Source organism: Bombina bombina, chromosome 2 (genome assembly GCF_027579735.1).
Source record: "Bombina bombina isolate aBomBom1 chromosome 2, aBomBom1.pri, whole genome shotgun sequence".
Classification (NCBI taxonomy): domain Eukaryota; kingdom Metazoa; phylum Chordata; class Amphibia; order Anura; family Bombinatoridae; genus Bombina; species Bombina bombina.
The window spans coordinates 139,659,142-139,685,387 of NC_069500.1; the positions used below are offsets into that span (position 1 = coordinate 139,659,142).

Consider the following 26,246-nt stretch of genomic DNA (forward strand, 5'->3'; position numbering starts at 1 on the left):
AGAGTAAAGGGGTAAGGATTAGGAAGGTATAGGAAAGGGGAATTAGTATCGCTATAAGTGAGACTTAGCATTGTTGACAATTGAATGCAGGCTTGATAAAACACTCAAAAACACACATACACGAGCACTATAGTCTAATCCCCTGCAGGGATAGTAGTTCTTCACTATTCCCCACATTAAGGGGGAACACAACCTATTTTCTTTTTTTTTTTTTTTTTTTTTTTTTTTTTTCTCTCGCCCATCTACCGGTGGCTCCTGATCACTTGCTTTTCCCACCATCCTGTATAGCACATCCACACATTGTTTATCTTTTTTTTTTTTTTTATGCACATAATTAAATGGAAAAATTTGTCACTCAGGTAAAATATCACTCTCCCACTATGCCTGCTAAAACTAAAGAAAAAAAAGCTAAGGTCACTGACACTAGTTCTGATTGCATTGAAACACCTCTACCCCCTTTTGATATGCAAACCCTAGTAATGCAGTTAAGTAATCTCTTCTCCCCACAATTTGACATGATCAAAAAGGAGTTATCGGGTATATCTTCTGAACTAATTGCATTAAATACTGAGGTAAAACAGTTTGCTACTAGGATAACGGAAGTGGAGAATAGAGTCTCCGACTTAGAGGACCTAGTGGGGTCACATGAATCAGCCCTAACTGTACAAACAACTAAGATTCAAAATATGCAAGCCCGTCTGGAGGATCTGGAGGATCGCTCCAGACGCAATAATATAAGAATAATTGGTTTACCTGAAACCCAAGAATATACGGATTTAATGGAATTCACTAGTAAGACCCTCCCCCAAGCACTAGGATTTCCTGCGCATTGTCTCCCCCTTCCCATTGAAAGAGCACACAGAACAGGTATGAGTAGACACACAGAAAATAACCTAAGACCTAGAATGTGCATCTTTAAACTATTAAGATACCAAGACAAATTAGAACTCTTAAGACTGTTCAGGAAAATGGATACACTTATAATAGGGGGGAAAAATATCTTGCTATTCCAAGATTTTTCTGTAGAGACATCTCAGAAAAGAAAGAATATGGCCCCTATTTGCTCGTTAATGATTGAAAAAGGTTTAAAAGCCCGAATGATATACCCAGCCAAAATCATAGTGGAAGAGAATGGTAGTAGACACACATTTAGTGACACTAATGAGGCTAAAGAATTTTTAAGATCTAGATAACTGCTTATTAGGATACAGAGTACTTACAAAAGGGTATAAATGTAGTAGTAGTAGAACCTGATGTTTAATAAGCTCTATTTTATTTACATATTTTTCGGCAATGTTATTATAAAATACATATTCTTTTTGTTTTTTTTCCCCCGGGGGGAGGGGGGGTTCCGACCCTGTTCATTGTCTGTGGTGTTTTTTTTTTTCTTGTTTTTTTTTTTTTTTTTTTTTTTTCTTCCCCCCGGTCTCCCAGTTAAAAAAGAGAAAATAGGAGATGATGTTTGATGGCTTGAATGTGCTTTCATGGAACGTAGGGGGCATCACCTCACCAATCAAACGTAAACTTATAATTAAAGAACTAGGCAAACATAATCCAAGTATTGTCCTTTTACAGGAAACGCATTTAAAGGAGACTGAAATCTCTAAATTAAAAACCAAATGGGTTGGTGAGGTGTTGGCCACTCCTTGTGTTAATAGAAAGCTAGGTGTTGCTATATTGTTAAATAAAAACTTAACCTATGAAATCAGTAGGATTGAACTAGATAAAGAGGCAAGATATATGATTATACAGATTCAGGTTGATACAGTTAAACTTGTACTTTGCAATATTTATGCTCCAAACAAATTCTCAGAAGAATTCTGGGAAAAAATTAAGGTTAAATTATTCCAATTCACATCCGCCAACCTAATTGTTGGCGGTGATTTTAACATGTCCTTATTTCCAGAAGCAGAAAGATTCACTAAAAAAAATATGAAAATTCACAATAAACATGCCAAATACTTTAAGAGCCTTTGTTCCAAACTCAAGCTCCTCGATATATGGCGTATTAAAAATCCTAGTTTACATACTTTCACATGTGAATCCAAATCATATAAATCTTTCTCGAGAATCGATTTTTTATTGGTTTCTGAATCTCTTTCTTTAATGAGGATTGAACCCCTGATAAATGATATCCTGATATCGGACCATGCAATCATCTCATTGTCTTTCCAGTTAGGAAATAGGCTTAAACCTGATATTCAAAGTATTCCTTTTCCACGTCATCTATATAATAACACGAGATTTGCCTACTGGTTAAAACAGAAATGGAGAGATTATTGTACACATAACATTTCATACCTCAATAAAGTTCAAATTTTTTGGGAAGCATCTAAAGCCGTGTTAAGGGGAGAAATTAAGGCGTACGTGAATACCAGGAAAAAGAAAGCACTAGCCCGGGAAAGGCAGCTTTCTAATCAGGTTAAAAATGCGTATAAGAAATTATATAATAATCCATCAGATATAAATTGGGGGAATTATAATAAGGCGAGACAGGAAAGGGATATCGTCCTAAGACAAAAATCCCAGGAAGAAGAGCAAAAGATTAGCACCAAGTTTAAAGGATTTCATGGATGCTCGGCTAAGTATCTAGCTAGCATAATTAAAAATAGAAAGAAGAAAAATATTATTCCAGTTATTAAAGATGCTGACCAGAGGTACACAGACTCTAGAGATATTAGCCAGGTATTTTTTAATTACTATCAGAAGTTATATACAAATACTAACGGGAATGAGATTAACCAAGAAAATTTCTGGTCACAAGTCACAATACCTCGAATTAACGAGGAACAGCTTACAGCCTTAAACTTACCGATCACTGTACAAGAGATAACTAAGGCAATCAATGAAGCTAATTTAAATAAAGCGGCAGGCCCAGATTGCCTGCCAGTTGAATATTTGAAAATTTTGGTAGAAGAGGTTAGCCCAATATTAGAAAAACTTTTTAATAGCTACTTTATTTATAACAACCCAATATCAGCCTATTTTTCAGCGGCAAACATTACATTAATATTAAAAAAAGGTAAAAACAGCGAAGATCAATCATCATACAGGCCGATATCGGTCTTAAATGCAGACTATAAAATTTTAACATCAATTGTGGCTGCTAGATTAATGAATTGTCTCGATGGAATCATTCATTCGGATCAAACGGGCTTCATGGCATCTAGAAAATCTTCAAAAAATATCCGTAAAGTGATAACCTTTATAGATTATATATGGAACATTAAAAATTCTAAAGGGAAACATTCAAAATATGATACAGCTTTGTTAACCCTCGATGCCGAGAAGGCCTTTGACTCGATTGAGTGGGACTATCTTTTTAAAGCATTGGAAAAATTTGGATTCAAAAATCATTTTGTTCATTTTATACATAACTTATATAGGAATCCAATATCCTTTCTACTGATTAATGGGACATTAACTAAGGCAATTTCATTAAAAAACCCCTGGCCATCCGGTTAAGACAGGTATGCATAGGGACCCCTCTAGTTACACCAACACTAAAAATTCTCCTGTATGCCGATGACATTATAATTTTTCTTTATAACACTTCTCAGGTAATACCCATAATCCTAACATACTTAAACCTCTTCAGCTCGTTTTCAGGGTATAAAATAAACTATACTAAAAGTGAACTGATGTGGCTCCAGAAAACTAAATTTAGTACACGGGAACTTCCATTTAAAGTTGTCGACACGCTTACATATCTAGGTTTACATCTGCATAAAAATCCCCAAAACTGGTATAACTTAAATTACCAAAAGCTTATTCAAAAAATCAAGGTAAATCTAGAAATATGGACAGCGTTTCCCTTATCTATAACAGCTAGAGTCAGTTTACTAAAAACAATTATCTTTCCACAACTGTTATACCCTCTCCAGAATCTGCCGTTACTTCTAAAGAAATCAGATATTAATGAAATAAATGCCATGTTTAACAAGTTCATATGGCATGGTAAGAAAGCGCGTTTGTCTCTCAACAAATTGACTCAAAAACGTGGCACTGCGGGCCTTGCACTACCAAATATTAGTCTTTATAATCTGGCCGCTTTGGTCAAAATTGCATTCGACTGGCTAGCAGAAACCAATTGGTTTTCTGCAACTGATCTTGAGAGCTATATGATCTATCCTTATTCACTTAAAGCTATTTTACATAATTCTCTGGATGAAATCCCTCTGAGTATACGTTACCTAATATCTTTTAATAATATATTGATAGCTTGGCGTAAGTCATGCAATTGGAGCAAACTATTTGTTCTCTGAATATCTCCCAATAAGAGGCAATGCGGGATTTTTACCTGGAAATTCCCAGGTAATATTTAAAACCTGGGAAGAAAAAGGTTTGAAATATGTCTACCAATTATTACTAGACTCTGGGCAGGTAACCTCATTTGAATCTCTGGTAACGCAATTTGGTCTTCCTAGAAACAGTTTCTTTGCTTATCTACAAGCAAGGCACTTTATTGGTAGTAAAGATTGGTCTCTAGATAGAGATGGTGCATGGTCCGATATTAGAATACATATACAAAAATCCTCAGGTGGAACATCGTCAATATCATTAATATATAACATAATGCTGGCTAAGCAAAGTCAAATTCTTTTAGATAAAATATCCAATACGTGGATACCCTATTTCCCGGATATAAACCATGAAAAAATAAAGTTAAGTTTTCTAGCCCTGAGTAAATGTAAGATTTCAATGAATTGGAAAGAATCACACATGAAATTGCTAAATAACTATTATTACACTCCATCTAGATTAAGTAGAATGTTTACATCACGAACATTCCTCTGCCCACGTTGTAGATATATAGAAGCAGATATCCTACATATGTTTGGGCTTTGCCCTAAGATTAATCACTTTTGGAAAAAGATTATTTTTTGGCTTAACAAAACTTTTAGAGTTGAGATCACTATTGGGTTAGAAGAGATTATATTTCTTAAAAATCATACAAATAACCAAGCTCTTCATGAAAATGTACTTAATACAATAATACTACTAGCCAGACATTTAATACTGAAAACATGGAAAGGAAAAACAGCCCCTAGCTTCCCACTCTTTATTAAAGAAATACAAAATCAAATCATATTCGAAAATTAGCAGGTGAAAAAAAATTAAAACATTTCTCATAAGATGGCTGCCCATAATTAAAACATATCCCTCCCAAGTCCAAAAGGGTATATTGAATCCCTTTTTGAGTTCGGATAGCTTTGCAGAACTAGTACTACATGGTGAATTTCCAGCATCATGGATCTCGCTTTACAGAGAAGTTTATTAAGGGTCATCTAAGATCTGGAAGATCATTGTTCTTGATACAGGTCGTATGGACCTAGGATTTGGTCTATGGGAGACAGGGGGGAACCTGTGAGTTTCTTCTTTTTTTTTTTTTTTTTTTTTAATCCCTCTTTCCATTTTCTCGTTTTTTCTTTCTTCAATTATTTTAGGTACAAAAAAAGGCTGGTAATCCAAAAGATCATATTTAAATAAGAAGACATATTTTGAATCTCTGAGGTTAAAGAGTTCATAAACAAAATATACAGATGTGTCTACTGTGTATCCTTTATTGTTTTTTTTTTTTTTTCCTGTTATTTTGTCGTTATTATGTCTTACGTTGTACCTGTATGTTGGATTGCAACTAATAAAAAAGAATTTAAAAAAAAAAAGGAATTCCACCCTGGTACTGGGTATAAGAGAACTCTTCTCTAAGTTTGTCTTCCATCCATGAGATCGAAGAAGAAATAAAAGAGTGTTCAAATAGTCTTCTGCCAGGCGACAGGATGGTGCTTGAACCAGAATATCGTCCAAGTATGGTGCTACTGCTATGCCTCTGGTTCTGGCCACTGCAATAAACTGGAAGTGCTGATCCAGGAACGCAAATCTTAGGAACTTGGAAGTGTTCCTTGTGTATTGCAACTTGAAGGTAAGCATCCTTCAGATCTATAGTGGTCATGAACTGTCCTTCCTGAACTAAGGGAAGGATGGACCTTATCGTCTCCATCTTGAACAAGGGGACAGATAGGACCTTGTTTAAGCACTTTAGGTCCAGAATCTGGCAAAAAGTTCCCTCCTTCTTTGGAACTACAAAAAGGTTTGAGTAGTATACCAGACCTCTTTCTGCCAGAGGAACCGGTACAATGACTCCCAGGGAGGAGAGATCCCTCACGCACCCTAGAAAGGCCCCTCTCTTTTCTGGCCTTGAAGACAGGTTTGACAAGAGGAATCTGCCCCTGGATAGATGAGACTTGAAACCTATCCTGTATCCCTGAGCAATGACCTCCAGGACCCACGGGTCTTGCACGTCCTCAAACCAAGATTCCAAAAATATTGACAGTCTGCCCCCTACAAGATCCAGAGCCAGATCGGGGGCCGTCCCTTTATGCCGACTTTTATTCTGCAGGTTTCTTGTTCTGCTTGGATTTATTACAGGGCTGAGCCGGCTTCCAAGTCCCCTTGGATTGTTCAGGCTTTGCGGAGGGCTGCTGACGTTGGGATTTATCTGAACGAAAGGAACGAAAAATTAGAACTTTGTCCCTTAGGTTTGTTCTTCTTATCCTGCGGTTAAAAAGCACCCTTGCCTCCAGTAACCATGGAGATAATTGAGTCCAGTCCTGGACCAAATATAATCTTTCCCTTAAATTCGAAGTCATGTCCGCAGACCAAGACTTTAGCCAGAGTGCCCTACGGGCTAGAACATAAAAACCTGAAGCCTTGGCATTCAGACGAATAATCTGTATATTTGCATCACAAATAAAAGAATTAGCCACCCTTAAGGCTATGTTTTCTTTGATCACGTCGAGGGAACCCTCCACCTCGATCAACTCAGATAAGTAATCGCACCAGTAGGTAGCCGCTCCAGCAACCGCAGCAACAGCTGCTGCCAGTTGAAACAAATATCCTGTATGTTGAAAAAGCTTTCTTAACAGAGTTTCTATCTTCTTATCCATGGGCTCTTTAAGCGACGAACTATCCTCAAGCGGGATATTAGTGCATTTAGCCAGCGTGGAGATAGCGCCATCCACCTTGGGGATGGAACCCCACAACTCCTATTGAGAGTCCGGAACTGGGAATACTTTTTTAAAAGAAGAAGGGGAAAATGACTTCTTGGTAGACCTTATCTAATTTCGGAATACACGTTTTCTCAGGCAATTTATGCTCCGGAACCTCTATAGTAGCCAAAACTTTCTTTAGCAGAACCGCGTAAATGATCAATCCTAAATCTAAAAGTCTGGTTCCTCCGCAGCTGGAGGCTTAGAGGCAGCAGATTTCGAACCAGAAAGAGCATCCTCTAAAGTATCAGAGGCGTCTTTATCAACAGATAATCTTGTATCAGATAAATCCAATAAGCTAGTAGATGACCCCTGGGAAGGATAGCAATATTTGACTTTTTGCTTGCGCTTAGCAGGGTGAGGTAAAGCACTGAAGGCCGCAGACACTGCCGTTTGTAACTGTTTAGTGAAGTCTGGCGGTAAAAGGGCCCCTCCAGATGTAGGATTAGGGAAGCTGCATGTGCAATAGGAGATGACTGTCGGGTGCGCACCTCATGGGACGGAGACTCCTCAGAGGTGGATGGCTCAGTGGTACTAAACATATTGACTTTCCTTGAAATGATTACCTTATCAAGGCATGTGGAACATAATTGAGCAGGCGGGAATACCGTGGCCTCCTCACAATATAGACAGATATTTGATACGTTAGAGGGTACTTCCTCTTTAGTTTGAGTCCTCCATAGCTTGCGCTTATAAAATGAACTATAGAAAACAATATAAAATGGCACCTTTATAGCCCCAATGGCTGGGGCACTCACAACCACCTGTAACCGAGGCCAAACAGAGAAACCGATTTGTCTCCGTAAACCGCGCACTCAGTAACAAGGAAATTAGTGTGACCACCTGGAGCGTCATGCAGGATCGCCCCTGCTATAGGAAAAAGCGCCCCAAGACTAACAGACTGCGCAGCTTACCCAAAACGAAAGTAAAACCTGTACGTTCCACAACTGCATGAGCCTCATCTCACACGTCTCAGAATAATCATAATAAAACAATGTGATTAATCCCCCCTGTTCAATAATCCCCTTCCGGAGAGATATTAACCCTTGATTCCATAAACTCCAGTCCTCTTCCGAAGGGTAGATATCCTCCATGTCACGCCGTGCCGCTCTAGCTGTTGCTAGGGGCACGGCGTCTCCTTCCTTGCTTGTTGCCTAGGGCTAGTGTTGGGTCTGGACTGCACGCTCCTCTCCCTCTCTGTTGCCGATCACATGGTGTGGCGCGAATCCTACGCCTATTTAAGTTATCCTAGTATGAGCTATCACTGCCCAAGTATAGGTGTTACTTTGTGTGCTTCTGGGTGTGATAGATCATACTATTCTTACTGCCTTATTATCGTTGCTGAACTCTGCCTGTGACTACTCTGCCTCTTAACCCCTAACTCCTGGATTGATATACTGCTGCTGAACCCGGCCTGTCTGTCTGACTGCTCTGCTGATTAACCCCTGTTGTTCTGGATTGCCTCTTTGTTGCCGAACCCTGCCTGCCTAACCATTCTAGTGGTGTGCCCTTGGACTGTTTTACTGTTGCCAAATCCTGCCTGCCTGAACATTCTAGTGGTGTGCCCTTGGACTGTTTTACTAGTGCCAAATCCTGCCTGCCTGACCATTCTAGTGGTGTGCCCTTGGACTGTTTTACTGGTGCCAAATCCTGCCTGTCTGACCATTCTAGTGGTGTGCCCTTGGACTGTTTTACTGTTGCCAAACCCTGCCTGCCTGCCTGACCAATCTAGTGGTGTGCCCTTGGACTGTTTTACTGTTTACAAATCTTACCTGCCTGACCATTCTAGTGGTGTGCCCTTGGACTGTTTTACTGTTGCCAAATCCTGCCTGCTTGACCACTCTACAGGTTTTGCCCTTGGACCGCTCTGCCGGTGTTGCTGGGGACTGCCCTGAGTGTGGCGTGTGCCACCTTCCTCATCTTACTACCTTTCTCTGCTCTGGGATATTCCCTATCTTTCCAGCTCTATGCCAGGATAACAAGACTACTGGCCGAGTTCGGTCTGATAGAGGAGTATCCAACGAGCATTACATTCCATTAGGAACTACTCCATATCTTCTGACACTTCTCTGCCAACCTCCTGTGATGAAAGGCAAAGAATGACTGGGATATGAGGGAAGTGGGGGAGCTATTTAAGCCTTTGGCTGGGGTGTCATTGCCTCCTCCTGGTGGCCAGGTTCTGAATTCCCACAAGTAAGGAATGAAGCCATGGACTCTCCTCATATTAAGAAGGAAATTGATAATTTTGCAGTGGTCTCATTTTTTTCCAGAGCAGTATACAAATATACACACAGATACATACATTATAAATATATATATATATATATATATATATATATATATATATATATATATATATATATATATATATATATAAATATATATATATATATATATAAATATAATACATATACACACACACATATGCATACATACACAAATGTGTTTTTTTGTTTTTTTTTTAAAATAAAGTAATATATGGTACAGTTAAAGTGTTTCGGCCGAAAACAGCATTTTTGGCTATTTCTGTTTTCGGGTTTTTTTGCCTGTTGTTTTCTGTAAAATTATTGTCTAGCATATTTCAAATTTGATGCTAGCCTAGAGCTGCTGTTTGAGTTCATTTCAGGACTTACTGTTTCTCATATAATAATAGTTTTCTAGGACTATACTTTATTTGGATAATTTGTAAAAAATAAATAAAAAAAATACTGTTAAATCTGATTCTGTTACACAGAACTAAATACAAAATAATACAGTATATTGATATTTAATATTGTTTTAAGTAGGGATACCCCGAAATTTGGTCGCAGAAACATTTTGACCAAAAATGGCATTATCGTTTTTTGCCTGTTTTTTTTTTTCTTGGTAAAATTGTGTATTATAGTATTGTTTTAAGATATTTTTGTCCAATTTTAGTATGTTACTTTCAATAAAAGTGTGGTTATTTTATTTTATTGGCTTGAGATTTTCAATTCAGATTCATTAATAAAATATGTTTTCGGCTAAGTGCATCCTGGATTTTTGGATTCGGTCTCGGGCCAGAATTACCATTTCGGTGCATCACTACATAACATCCCTTCGTTTTTATTTTAATGTAACAAACATATCCTGTACACCATTAAGAAGATATAGTATGACTACACAGGACAATTGTATTTGGCATAGGAATGCTTTTTCCTCTTTTGAGGGAAACTCTGATAGGTAATAAGATATTAAGATGACTCACTGACCAACTTTCTACTTCAGCATGATTAGATAGCAAAGTGCATCAATGAAAAATGGGATACAGCTAATATGATTCATAAGCAAAATGTTCTTCAAAGCTATTATATTATGGAGGAAAAAATGACTAAAGCTGATCACCTCTATCTTAGGCATTCCTGCTCTTGGGTCACAGGACTCAATTAACATCAAGGTCCTGACTTCAGCTTTCATCTATTTCAGGAGAGCTCTTCAAAGCATCTTTAGAAGATTTATTTTGCACTAATTAACAAAGATCAGAGTCAATTAACTTTTTGTAGGCTCCCTATCACGTCAAATGACACCTACTTCATGATTACGTTGAGCAAAGAAAACCCCGCGCACATGTGTACGTTCTGTTTAGATTTTACCAGGAAATAATGTTTATTTTTTGGTAAAACTAGATGTTGTTTGTCCTCTTGGTATCCTTTGTTGTAGAGCATACCTAGGCAGGCCCAGAATCAGCAATGCAATGCTGACAGCAAGCTGGTGACTGGTGGCTGAACATATATTCCGCTTGACATTGATTCAAATCTTCAATTACGAATACTTTGTTAGAATGGCTTTGATCTCAGAAAATCTGAAAAAGATAAATAAACAAAGGGAACCACACATGTGCAGATAACGTAACACAGGTGCGCCCAGGCCCCACACAATATATGCACTCACTGGGAGATTACGTTTGAGAGCGATGTATAAGAAAACTCATTAGGCTGCGTTCCCAGCATAGATATCTCTGCTCCGATGTTGGGATTCCTCCTATCCCTGAATGTCACAAGGTTATCCAGGACTCTCAAAACTGCATTGGAAGAGGTATAGCTAAAAACAATCCAATAGCTTCAAAAAAAAGACTAAAGTAACTAATGTAAATGGTTTTGGCCCCATCCACCAGCCTTAATCAAGACATTTTTAAGTCTTTTTGAAGCTATTTTATTGATTTTAACTATAATTCTTCTGAATAAAGTTTGAAGAGTGCTGGATAACCTTGTGACACTCATGGACGGGAGGAATCACAACATCGAAGTGGAGATATCTATGCTGAGGACACAGGATACGTTTACTTATATATCGCTCTCAAACGTAATCTCCCAGTGAACGCATATATTGTGTGGGGCCTGGGTACCGGTGCTACGTTATCTGCCCATCTGTGGTTCCTTTTGTTTATCTTTTTTTTTTTTTTTTTTTTTTTAGATATCCCAAGATCACAGCTGTTCCAAAGACGTATTTGCAATTGAAGATTCAGACTTTTTTGTGTTTAAAGGATTACTTTCTGTTATAATTTTTAAGCTAAACAACATATTAAAGTTAATAAACATTAATTAAAACCTACTGACCTATATTTTCTCCAAAACTAAGTTTCATAAGGTTCTAAAAGTTATATCTTTTATTCGCCGATGATGTCGCGTTATCCTGCCCACTATTTTCAGCACTGAGTGTTCAAAATACTTAAACCAATAACTTTGTTTTTAAAGCGCCATTTTGAAACCTAGGTATTGTAAACTGATTGGTACAGAGCAAAGGATACCCACGGAGTGGGTTTGGAAAACAATTAAATTTGCAGACAAGATTTCTGATATACGGTAGAGATATGTTAATGAAATGCTATTGATAAAAAGCGTATTTGGGGTAGTTAGTAACAAGCATAGAAAATATTTACTTACAGTGGCCCTTTAAGGACTTTAATAAGACTTTCACTGTTTTCTTTGTTGCAAGATTTATGCAGTTTTAACATTTTGCCTATACATAATACTTGTATGCATATGTTTTTATCTTTTACATATTAAAATATATTATAAGGACCTTAAGCAAATATACTTTTTTGATCTCTTTGTGCAACAGTTACCTTCTTTTTTTTGCTTAAAGGGACACAAAACCCATTTTTTTTTTCTTTCATGATTCAGTATGAATCTGAGTCTGAGTATGAAATTTTATGCAACTTTCTATTTACTTCTATTATAATTTTTTCTTCGTTCTCTGGCTATCTTAATTTGAAAAAACAGGAATGTAAGCAAAGGAGCAAGCCCATTTTTGGAGCAGTTACTACACTTACATTCTTGCTTTTTCAAATAAAGATAGCAAGTGAACAAAGAAAATTTTATAATAGGATTAAATTAGAAAGTTGCTTAAAATTAAATGCTCTATCTGAATCATGAAATAATAAAAATGGGAGTGTGTCTCTTTAAGTATTATTTGTTATTTAAAGTGTTTTTTTTCATTATATACTGAGCACGAGGGCATTATATGTTTTTGACTATTTCTTCTTAATGATTCACCAGTGTCTAGCTCCCATTATTTTTTAACACCTTAGTAGTAGCATGTGCCTGTTTAATAATACAGATACAGACTTGCATGACTTTTTAAAAACGTACTTTTTCAGAACAAAAAGCTTGTTAACACTGTTTATAAACACATTGTGCTCACTCCTGTGTTTATGAGTCAGCACTGATTGGCTAAAATGCAAGTCCCTCAAGCTAATCACAGAAGTAAAAAGTATATTAATATAATGGTGCTGGTTTTGCAAAACTAGGAAATGGGTAATAAAGGGAATGAATAATGATAAAATAGGAATGCAAAACAGTTAATCCTGTTCAGACACCATTCTGGTTGTAGCTAAAGTCACAAGTAAAATTTAGAAAGCCAATAAACATCTGGATGGTGTGAATATGAATGTATGCTTTATTTAGTGTGGTTCTAACTCTATTCTATTCCTAGAAAGGACTCTGTTTTGAAATATTACATTTAGATGATTCAAGTCCAATGTTGGATAAAATTAGTCCTTTAAAGGACCGTTATACAGTGAAACAAATAATACTTTAATCTCAACCTTAACTTGTAACCGTAACTACTATCCTAACCATATGTACACTTAGAATATAAATAAACTTATTTTTAAACTTCTACTCACATTTTTTGTCTTTGTTGGACGCCATAATGCTCCACCTTCAGAGAAGGGCAGAGCGAACTAGTACTTTGTTAACGCCTTCGCCAAGCCACTTCACCAATAGTGTGAGCTATGTAAATGTATGTAATTTCTGTCCCACTATAACAACGTATGCGCTAGTCTGTATGTGCACTGCTCTCCGTGCACAGCATTCATTTTACGCATGCGCATTTGATTTCATATTGACGTGCACGACATACACACCAGTGTGTAGAGTTGGCTGGTAAGGGAGCTGCACCTAGCATGTTTAATGTTTTCATTTTTTAACACAACACGATCCAGCCACTTTCCAGCTCTGCGGGCCGGTCAGAGAGCTGTCACAGTATTGCCGGGGTGATACGCAGTTACGAGGGCAGCTGTCACATACTCATAGCATTGCCGGTGTGACACGCAGTGATGAGGGCAGCTGTCACATACTCATAGCATTGCCGGCGTGACACGCAATGATGAGGGCAGCTGTCACATTGTCATAGCATTGCCGGGGTGCCAATGAAATGCTTGCGATCGCAGCAGCGTGCATAGAGATGCCGCGTGCAGTGCTTTAGGTGAGCTGACATCACTGCCAATGAAACGCATGCACTCTTCGTGAATGGGTCACGATCGCACGCACATGAAAGTGCGGCTGAAAGTATTCTCATACAAACTAAGGGTTTGGTAAGTAACAAAAAAATGCAAGATTGTATAAAAATAATACTAGAGTTTATTTTTTAAAGTTCAAAACAGCTACACTACATGTTCGGAACATACTTCATACAATTAGGATAAGAAAATATGGGTGTATAATGTCCCTTTAATTTTATCAACAATAAAGTAAATAAATTATCCAAAGGTTTAGAGGCTCTTGAACAAGTTGGCATTTGGCATATTCTTTTTTAAAAAAAACAACCCAGAATTTATGCTTACCTGATAAATTAATTTCTTTCATGGTGGTGAAAGTCCAAAATGTATTACACCTGGAAATTACTCTTCAATACCACAAGGAGAATGCAAACATTCCCAAACCCCAGAGGCCCTATAAAACCCCTCCCATCTCACAAATACCTCAGTCTAACGTATAGCAAAGCATAGTGAGGTAAAAAAGAAATAAGAGCCATAAAAGGAGCAGGGAAAAAAAAGATGTGCTCCAAAAAGAAATTAACCCTAAAAAACATAGGGTGGGGTCTCGTGGACTCTCAACACCATGAAATAAATGAATGTATCAGGTAAGTATAAATTATGTTTTCTTTCATAGATCTGATGATAGTCCACAATCCATTACTCCTGGAAACTAATACCAAAGCTGTGGTGTCCACCAGTGACTTAAAAGGGAGGGATTTAAAACATATTTTTCACTGAGAAATTAAACCCCCAATATTTTTTATTTTAAATGCACTTAAAATAAATCAAACAAACAAAATTTCAAACTGAGACCACTGCCTGAAGAACCTTGCTACTAAAGGCTGCATCAGAAGAAGAAAATACATTAAAAATGTAAAAGTATGCAAAAAAGACCAAGTAGCTGCTTTACAAATCTGGTCAGCTGAAGCCTCATACTTAAAAGTGGCAACTGACCTAGTAGAATGAGCAGTAATCTTTTGCAGTGGAGGCTGACCCACCTCCAAAGTAAGCCTTGTGAAACGAATGTTTTAACCAAGAAGATGCAGCAGAAACCCCTTGTCCTTTCCTAGAACCAGAAAAGTGAATGAACAAACTAGAAGTTTGTCTAAAGTCCTTAGTAGCATCAATGTAATATTTTAATGCTCCAACATCATGCAAGTTATGCAAAGATTTTTCTGAAGCATTCTTGGGATTTGGACACAAAGAAGAGACAATAATCTTTCTGCTAATGTTCTCTGAAGAAACAACTTTAGGCAAAAAGTAGTAAAACTGCCTTACTTCGATGAAACATTAGATAAGGTCACAAGAAAGAGCAGAGAATTATGAAACTCTTAACAGAAGAGATAGCCAAGAGAAATTACACCTTCCAATAAAGCAGTTTAATATCCATTTTATGCATATGTTCAAAAGGAGGAGCCTGCAAATCCCTTAACACCAAGTTAAGATTACAGGTTTAATACAAACCAAAAGTCTGAACATGAATATCAGGAAGATTATAAATCTTCATATGAAACAATGAGATGGCAGAAATATGCCCCTTCAGAGAACTGGCAGATAGGCCCTTATCCACACCATCCTGTAAGGACTGCAGAGTCCTAGTTACACAGACCCAAGAGCCTGAATTAAGGTTTCAATCACAGAATCAGAAAAACCTCTATGTCTAAGAACTGTATTGCATCTGAAGCCGCAATTATGAGACCTAGGACTTCCATACAAAGAGCAACCAAGGGAAGAGAGAGATAAAAGGTACAGACAAGCTGACACCAATTTATTAACCTTCTCTGCTCTGTTAGAGGAAGACTCCAAAAAAATTACTTTTGTTTGAGGAACCAAAGAACTTTTGGAAAATTGATTGGTTGGTGTTGAATTCTGCTAAAGGAAAAGACGGAGCAAAGATTGTGACCATGTATGGAAACACTGCAATACCCCGAGTCCTGATCAAAGACAAAAGGGCACCCAGAACTTTTGTGAATATTCTTGGAGTTGTACCCAGACCAAATGGTAGAGCAACAAACTGAAAATGCTTGTCAAGAAAGGCAAACCTCAGAAATAGGTCATGTTCCCTTTAAATTGGAACATGAGACTGCACTGCCCGTCAAAACTCCAGTTCAGGGGGGCGGAGCTAGCCGCAGACAAGTATGGCCGCAAACTATTAGAGCTCCGTCATAAATATTTTAGAAAGAGTTCAGAAACATTGGAGCTGATGTTCTAAAATTTTCAACTAATACTGCATAAGCCTACGGATAATATATAGAGGGGAGACAGTGAGGTTGGGGACGGTAATCATCTCAGAAACGGACTTTGATGCTCAGGGCCTACACAGCCTACCAGCAAGGACCACAAGGCGTTGATCTTTGGTAAACAAGCAATTCCGTATACATAAACCCTCTACAGCACTACCCACCTCCCCTCTTAGTTAATTACTATAGGATCTTGTAAGTGAAGCATGGAGGCTACCTTCCTTTCCCTTCTGAAGGGTCTGAGCGACAAACTGGACGATCATTTTACCAAGCTCACATGGCAGATACGTGACACGCATGATGGCAGTTATGGTTACCAGGATGACAACTTGCTGTCCCCGGCACCACCAGCTGAGCCGTTAACACTCTATAACACTGATGAAGTCCGGTATCGGAAGCAGGAAGACCCCTTGCTGATCAGCTGTAAGAACTTTACCCCTGCGAAGCCGAGAGCCCCAGAGAAGGAGAAAGAGATTGATTGCACCATGGGTTGGAGGAAGCGTATGCCCATGATCCGACCGCTCACATCCGAAAAGAAGGAGATACCTGTGACTGTTGGACAGTTGATGTTCACGTCACTGCAGCCAGATCGCTCACAGCAGGTCCAGCCTCACGCCATCCATGCCTCCCCTTTGGAAAACGCAAGTTGCCAGCGCTAACATCAGGGCTTTTCGAAGAGCATCAAAGTTGTGGCCTGAACGGTACTTTCTAATTTTTTGCTGCACTCTTCTCTGGTCTGCAGACTCTGGCTCTCTTCCATACCATGCTATCGCAAAAGAAGCCAGAGTGGAGACAGAGCTGGAACATGACTCTAAGTCCCTAGTTTCTGGCATAGGGTGAAAGACCGGAATATTTCACCTCATTCCTATATATAGGACAGCTTAATCCTATATTGCCCCCCAACCAATTCAATTTATCTATTAGGTTTTGCAGTTTTCTTAATGTTTCACTCTAGTTTATCTAACAATATAACAGTTTATTATTGTTTGAAATATGTAAGCTGGACATTAGGCAGTTTAACTACTCTGTTGTATATAGAACTTGTAAAGTAATATCTTGCTCATAATGACCTTCCTCTCACCATCACCCCTTGTGCTTAGCTACTGATATTGGTTACATTATATGGAATGTACTGTTCACACTTTGTCACCCTGATAAGGTCTACATTATTCACACTACACATTTAGGTTCATAAGCACGCTGGTTCTTTCTGCTTATTCTCTATATTATGCTGCTCAACATTTACAGACATGGTTCAAGGTATATACCCTACCCTTACAAGACTAGACTACTATTATGGTTATTGCATACCTCATTGCTAAGCACTCAACATTGTAGCTCCGAGGGGAGTGCACTTATATAACCATATCTAGTGTGTATATTGTGGCAGCTCTAGTAGGTCACTTTAAGACCTACATTAAATGGGTATATACATAGGTTGATCTATGTCACATTTCTATGTGCTGAGTGAGCCCTAACTAGCTAGTTTCAGGCTGTATAATGCTTAAATTAATTTTAGAGGCCCATTTAGTTTCTACTCAATGTGATACAAGACTTTGGTGACAGGTCCTTTTAACGTAGCTCTAATTTTAGGGCTGCTAGTCATTCTAATATTTCCTCCCCTCACTAGGTAGCCCCCTCTGTCTTCACTACGGGACATGGGTTCCTCTGTAATCCCCCATATTATGCATTCATTAGAGACCTGGCTCAGAGAGGATTCGTTTTCACTGACTACCTAGTTCAACCTCTGTCATGCCTATATCGATAGCTCACATAACACTACCTGTAAGTGTTATGTGAGCTATAGCCCTTTTATAATCAGCTCCGCCCTCCATCTATTTTTTACCCTATCCCCCTCCTCTTTCCCCATAACACGAGTGGCTCTTGCCCACTGCATCACCTTCTCTTCTCCACTTTCTATGACCCATCTGTGGTCATTATAATCATTAATATATAAAATGAAGTTCTATTTTAGCTAGCCCAAATCTCCATCTGACAGACCTGCTGACATAACCCGAGCTTCCATAGAGGTTATAGATGGTCCCTACATAATATATTAGTAACAATATTGTATATAATATCCTGATGTCAATTCTGTAAATGGGCAATGCTTGTGTTTGTATTTTATTTCTATGTGAAACTTCAATAAAAAATGTTGGAACATGAAGGTATGCATTCTATAAATTTTTCTTGACATATATTGACCTTGCTGAACAAAACAGAAATCCAACAGATATCCAGCACCAGCACAGATAAGTAGGAAAAGCCTCCAGTAGAGCACACCAATTTTTTAAGGTGGGCCAAAATGTTAGTCATCTTAGGTATCAGATTATAGAACAGGTCTCAATTGGTAGTTGGGGTGGACATAGAGAATGTAGTTTGAAGCAATGTGAGGCCTATTGGATATTTGAATTAGGGACCCTGAGTTCCATTGGCATGAATAGAGAATGGGGGTCTAACAGTTTTTTATGATATATTGGATAGAATAAAAAGGATTGGACTCATTATTTTTGTAAATATATATGATTAACCATTTTTTTTTTCAAATAAAGACATATCTAAGTGATTAGGACGTTCCTTTGCTATACTATCAGTCAGTGTACACTAAAAAGTTAATTGAGGAGAATGATGCAATGAATAGGTGGGCGGGCTTAAAGCGACAGTGTACAGCATAATTTTTATTGTTTAAAAATATAGATAATCCCTTTATTACCCATTCCCCAGTTTTGTATAACCAACACAGTTATATTAATATACTTTTTACCTCTGTGATTACCTTGTATATAAGCCTCTGTAGACTGCCCCCTAATTTCAGTTCTTTTGCCAGACTTGCATTTTAGCCAATCAGTGCTGACTCCTAGGTAACTGCATGGGTGTGAGCATAATGTCATCTATATGGGACACATGAACTCACGCCTTCTAGTTGTGAAAAAATGTAAAAATGCATTAAGATTAGAGGTAACCTTGAAGGGCTAAGAAATTAGCTTTCAACTAAGAATACCAAGAGTTCAAAGCAAAACTAGTGATAAAAGTATATTGGAATGTACATGCGCTATCTGAATCATTAAAGTTTATTTTTACTAGACTGTCCCTTTAAGGGGTTATATAGCTGGATTTATCATTAGTATTTCAGATATGATTAAAGACATAGTCTGAAATGTTGTCTTTCTTCTTACCTTCTCCTAATAAAGAAAAGGAAATTTGCTGCAAAACAGTGCTGCTGTAATCAATGAGACTTGCAGAACAAAAGGCAGAATAATCAGAGTAGTTTCCATCTTGAAAGAATGAATCCTTACAAACTTGTTTAGAGCTTTCAAATCCGGGGGGTAAATTTATTTAGAGTCGAGCAGACATGACTCCACCTCGCTAAATGCCGACAGCATACGCTAGAAATGCTTGTGCAATGTCATCCCTGCTCACTGACGGCCAATTGGGTGTCAATCATCACAATCTTATCGGATTGTGATGATTGCAGTACGCTACAGAAGTTAAGGAGCAGTGGTCTTACGCCTTCTTAGCTTATGTTTCAGATGAGCCTGAAACAATGGTGGTAGGAAGCAGCATCTGCTGCTTAATAAATCTACCCCCTGGACTGGTCTGAAAGTACCTTCCTTCTTTGGAACAATGAAAAGATTTGAAAAGAATCCCATCCCCAGTTAATGCAAAGGAACAGGTACAATCACTCACATAGCTTCCAGATCTGAGAAAGACTGGAAAAAGGCTTGAGTTTTCCTTTCTTTCTTGTTGTTTCTTTCTTGTTGGTGAGAAAGAAACAACCTTGGGAAGAAAACCCAAGGCAGTACACAGAACTACCTTATCAGTGTGAAAAATAAGAAAAGGCGATTCATACTGTAAGGCTGAAAGCTCTGAAACTCTTCGAGCCGAAGAAATAGGCACCAGAAACAAAACCTTCAAAGATAACATAACATCTTAATATCCAAAGAATGCATCTTTTCAAACGGAGCCTATCGAAGGACTCTAAGAACCAAATTAAGACTCCAGGCCGAATTCTAACCAAGGCCTGACAAAAAGAATGAACATCTGGCACATCCGCCAGGCGCCTGTGCAATAAAATAGATAAAGCAGAAATTTGACTCTTCAGGGTACTAGCAGCTAAACCTTTCTCCAAACCCTCCTGGAGAAAAGACAAAATCCTAGGAATCCTAACTCTACTCCATGAGTAGCCTTTGGATTCACACTAATACAAATATTTACACCAAATCTTATAATAAATCTTCCTAGTTGCAGGCTTACGAGCCTGAATCAGAAAAACCACGCTTAGAAAGAATCAAGCGTTCAATCTCCAAGCAGTCAGTCCAGAGAAACGAGATATGAATGAAGGAAGGGACCCTGCAGAAGCAGGTCCTTCCTTAATGGAAGACGCCAAGGTGGAAGGGAAGATATCTCCACCAGATCTGCAAGCCAGATTCTGCGAGGCCACGCCGGAGCAATGAGAACCACTGATGCCCTCTCTTGTTTGACCCGAGCAATGACCTGGGGAAGAAGAGCAAAAGGAGGGAACACATATGCTAGACTGAAAGTCCAAGGAACTGTCAGAGCATCTATCAGAACAGCCTGAGGATCCTTTGACCTCAACCCGTACCTCGGGAGCTTGGCATTCTGGCGAGATGCCATGAGATTCAACTCCGGCTGCCCCAACTGAGAATCAAGCTGGAAAAATACCTCTGGATGAAGTTCCCACTCCCCCGGATGAAAAGTCTGTCTGCTCAGAAAATCATTTTCCCAATTGTCCACCAATTGAATATGGATAGCAGACAGACAACAGTTGTGAATCACCGCCCACTGAATAATCCTGGCTACCTCTGTCATGGCCAAGGAACTCTGAGTTCCTCCCTGATGATTGATGTAAGCCACTGACGTTATGTTGTCCGACTGAAACCTGATAAACTGGGTTGAAGCTGAGGCCAGGCTAGAAGAGCATTGAAAATTGCTCTCAGTTCCAAAACATTTATTGGAAGAACTGACTCCTTCCGAGTCCATAGACCCTGAGCCCTTAATGAACCCCAGACAGCACCCTAGCCCAGCAAACTGGCATCCGTGGTTACAATCACCCAAGCAGGTCTGCAAAAGCAAGTTTCCTGAGAGAGAAGATCCTGAGACAACCACCATGGAAGAGAATCTCTGGACGTCTGATCTAGAACAATCTTTGGAGATAGATCCGCATAATCCCCGTTCCACTGCCTGAGCAAGCATAACTGCAGAGGTCTGAGATGGAACCTAGCAAACGGAATGATGTCCATGACTATAGCGCTGCGGAATCTGTTGGTGCTCTACAAATAACCGATGATAATAATAATAATAATGACTGAAACCATCAGACCAATAACCTCCATGCACTGAGCCACTGACGGCCGAGGAAGGGACTGAAGAGCAAGACACGTATTGAAAATCTTTGACTTTCTTGCTTCTGTCAGAAAAATTTTCATCTCTAGAGAATCTATAATGGTCCCCAAAACGACCACTCTTGTAGCCGGAATTAAGGAACTTTTTCCTATATTCACCTTACAATGGTGGGAGCGTAGAAAAAACAACAACCCCGTGTGGGAGTTTGCTAGTTGAAAAGATGGAGCCTGAACTAGAATGTCGACCAGATAAGGAGTCACTGCAACGTCCAGATAAGGAGTCACAGCAACATCCTTTTGGTCTGTTGCCAGACCAAAAGGAAGAGCTACAAACTAGGGTTGCACCGATACTAGTATCGGTGCCGATACCAAGTATTTGCATGAGTACTTGTACTCATGCAAAAGGCACCGATACTTAAACCGATATCTCTAATTCCTATACATATGCCATCTTGTGGCATTTTTCAAACTGCATGTTCCCATTTCATTTTAAGCTGGAGTGGAGACTTAACTAAAAAAATTTTCACTTCTGTTCTGCCAACAAAAATTGCTCTTATTTTTATTATTGTACGTCAGAGCAGTGCTACAACAGCTGCTACTTTACAGCTCGAAGCCTACCTGAGAGAGATCACTGTACCTCATTCAGACAAAACCCTGAAGTACTGGGCAGTTAATAAACTGATATTTAATGGCCCAAAAATCTCTTTATGACCCATGCAGTAGTGTGAAAAGTGAAAGACTGTTCAGCTTAGCGTCAAACGTCCTTACTGATAGCAGAAACAGACTTCTAGCTGAACATGCAGAGATGCTTCTGTTCCTTAAGAACTTGCCACTAACTTTTGAAAAATTATTCAAATTGCTAGATTGCCTGTTATACTGCTAGTTCTCATCTTCCACAATTATGCTCAAACATACTGTACTCTGAGGAACATCCTTAGCCAGGACTGGACTGGGAATAAAAAGCAGCCCTGGAAAAATATGAAGACCAGCCCTATTTTCTGAGTCAGTAGAATGCAAATGCCCCATTTTTCTCAAAGGGGATTACTGGGATACTCCTTCCCCATTATTATTTTCAGAATTAAATTATATTACTTTGTATTAGGTACAAATGTCAGATTGATGAGTTATATAGGCACCCTACAACCCAATTGCATTCAGTAATCACCCCTTTAAATTGTAGCTTTCCAGCCCCAGCTGCTGCATCTATTATTTATTGTTGTTATTAATATATGTTATTGTAATATTTTTTATTTATAAACATGTTCTGTGAACTTTGTGACAACAAGCACATAAAACTGTTTTATTATTAAAAAATGTTTTTTGAGATACATTTCATAATTATAAAGAAGCGATCTTAAATAATTAGTCTGTATTATGCTTGGTAAACTGTCATGACATAAAAAAAAGTATCGGTAATTGGTATCAGTGAGTATTTGAAAAAATGTATCAGTACTTGTACTCGGTCTTAAAAAAATGGTATTGGTGCAACCCTACTACAAACTGAAAATGTTTGTCTAGAAATGCAAATCTTAGGAACCTGTGATGATCCCTGTGAATAGGAATATGCAGATACGCATCCTTTAGATCCACTGTCGTCATGAACTGACCTTCCTAAACCAAAGGAAGAATGGAACGAATAGTTTCCATCTTGAAAGAAGAACACCTCTCCTTTTATCTGGTTTACAGATAACCTGGAGGGAAGAAACCTGCTTCTGGGAGGAAAATTCTTGAACTCCAGTTTGTAACCCTGGGACACGATATCTACCACCCAGGGATCCTGAACATCTTGAACCCAAGCTTGAATGATGAAAGAGTCTGCCCCCCACAAGATCCATTCCCAGATCAAGGGCAGGCCCTTCATTCTGATTTTGAGTCAGCAACAGGCTTCCTGGACTGCTTCCCCTTATTCCAAGACTGATTTGCATTCCAAGATGGCTTGGACTATCCCTGATTGGAGGAAGAAGAGGAAGATTTACCAGAGAAGTAACGAAAGGAACGAAAATTACTCTGCCGACCCTTTTGTTTATTTCTTTTATCCTGAGGAAGAGAATGCCCCTTCCCTCCCGTAATATCGGAAATAATCTCAGCCAAACCTGGCCCAAACAAGGTCTTACCCTTGTAAGGAATAGACAAAAGCTTAGACTTAGAAGACACATCCGCAGACCAGGATTTTAACCAAAAGCTAAAATGGCAAAACCAGAAATTTTAGCTCCCAACTTGATGACCTGTAGAAAAGCATCTGCAATAAATGAATTAGCCAACTTCAAAGCCTTTATTCTATCTTGAATTTCTTCAAGAGGAGTATCTTGCTGAATAGAATCAGACAATGCATCAAACCAATATGTCGCCCCACTAGTAACCGTAGCAATACATGCAGCCGGTTGCCATTGATACCCCTGGTGAACATAAATCTTTTTAAGCAAAGCTTCCAACTTCTTATCCATAGGATCTTTAAAGGAACATCAGTCCTCAATAGGAATAGTGGAAACTGCTCCCTCCACCTTAGGAACCATCTGCCAAGATTCCTTAATAGAATCGGCAATAGAAAACATCTTCCTAAAATTGAAGAAGGGGAAAAAAGAATCCCAGGCTTCTCCCATTCTCGTGCAATAATATCTGAAACACGATCTGGTATAGGAAAAAATTCTACTGAGGAAGGGACATCAAAAAACGTATTAAGTTTACTAGATTTCTTAGAAATAACCATGACTGACGCCTCAGAGTCATCAAAGGTAGCCAAAACCCCCTTGAGTAACAAACGGAGGTGTTCCAGCTTAAACCAAAAGGAAGCAACCTCAGGTTCAGAGGAAGGATTTACACTATCAGAATCAGAGATCTCACCCTCAGATGCTACTGAAGTATCTTCCTCCTCAGACTTATGACCCTAGACAATTGCAAAAGAATCAGAAACCTTATACTTCCTCTTGCTCTTCCCCTGTAACATAGGAAAAGCAGACAAAGCCTCAGATACTGCCGAGGATATATGGGTAGCCATATCCTGTAAGGAAAAACAACTTGAGACGAAACACAGGGCACTGCAGAAGATTGGGACGTATGAGGAGAAAGCTGCGAATTAGCCTGAACAGGAGACTCCTTAACAACATCCACCCTAGACAATGAAGGCTCAGAATCAAAACGTCTATCCTTGTAATTTAATGTTCTCTCAATACAAGAGGAACAAAAATAATAGGAGGCTTAACATTAGTATTTAAACAGAGAACAAGCAATAGCTTGCAGGGCCTCTTGGTCCATCTTATTCCAAAGGAAAAAACCTTAATCAGTAAAAAATTCTAAGTTCAAATCAGAATAACAAAAAAATGTTACTGTCCATTTAAAATATTTAACAGACTTTTCTTTTTTTTTTAAACTAGAAAATCCTTAAATAAACTGCACAATAAATCTTGCAGCAACAGTTTTGCACAAAATGAATGCAAAAAGAGACACAAACATTATAGTTCCTGAAAATCAGACAGAAACAAATATAAACAGAGAACAGCCCCACAAAAAAACAACAGGCAACCTCCACACCTCAGCAAGCTTTGCTGAGATGCCTACCTGACCTCCTTGCTGCCAGAAACAAATTCAGAAAATGATCCGGACCCCCATACAGCCACACCGGAGAAAACGTTGAACCACCTCTGAGGAGCTATGCAACAGAGCTGCAACATCCAGGAACAACAGGAAACAGCTAAAAGGGCACCAAAAACACCCTTGCTATCTCAGATAAGCCTGTCTATTGTGGGCGTGGCCTAACAAACCTCCCGGTAGCCATTAGTACACAAACAAAAAACATGTACACCAAAGTGAAAACATAATAAACTGAGACAAACATCCCCAGTGCCTGTAAAACTGCCATACAATAAACCGTTAACCTAGAAGGCTGATTGTATATTTAGACAGACTGTCAAAGTGCCAAATTCTCCTATATCAAAACAGGGAAAGAAATAGGCACTTACCTCAAAAAGTTGTCTGGCAGCAGGACAGGACAGCTCACTTGTATGAGAGGGGCTTCCTACCTCACATGGACCTGTGGAAAAAAGAAAAGGCTGAGTAAACTTACTCAAACTTTCAACCAAGGGCAGCATGAAATTACTTGGGAGGCCCAGTGGGTATTATACCCCACAAGTTCCCAAATGCTTAAAAGCCACCACTTGCTCTACTGAAGAGACTGACATGGACTATGGCTAAACCCCGAAGAAAACCAGAGCAAACTTGCTCTGCTTAAAAAATAAACTCTTGATTGAAGAATCAGACACCTATATTTAACCCTCCTTGCAACTGATACAAGCAAAGAGAATGACTGGGGATTGTGGGTAGGGGGAGTGGCATTTAACAGCTTTTGTTTTAGTGCTCTTTGCCTCCTCCTGCTGGTCAAGAGTGATATTCCCAACAGTAATTAAGATGATCCGTGGACTCACCATGTCATTAGAAAGAAATTATGTTTTCTTTCTAATGGTAGTGAGAGATCACAAAATTGCTTACTGTTGGGAATACCCAAGCTGTGGAGTCCACGAAAAATGGGTGGGGCAAAAGAAAAGAGGCCGGCATCTATTTACCAGAACTACATCCTGTCAAAACCACCTCAGCTGAAAAGAAAGCCTCAAACTGATAAGTATTTTTTTGTTGTTGTTAGTGTAAAGACAACCTGATGCTTCACTGATAACCTGAACAAAATATCCACTACAGAGATAGAGAAACTTCTCTGAAAAAGAAAACCAAAAAGTGTTCAGACACCAATACCAGAAAAGGTCATAACCTTCCACCCCTCTATGGAATTACGAAGGGAAAACTGGGAAAAAATCCCTCGTGCTTACTG

The 26,246-nt window shown here is 38.8% G+C and overlaps 1 protein-coding gene across 2 annotated transcripts in view; it reads right to left on the reverse strand.

The window, feature by feature from the left end:
* The window catches only part of ARL15 (ADP ribosylation factor like GTPase 15), a 991,451-nt gene that overhangs the window by 303,478 nt on the left and 661,727 nt on the right, over positions 1-26,246 (reverse strand). The gene's annotated exons all lie outside the window — the stretch shown is intronic.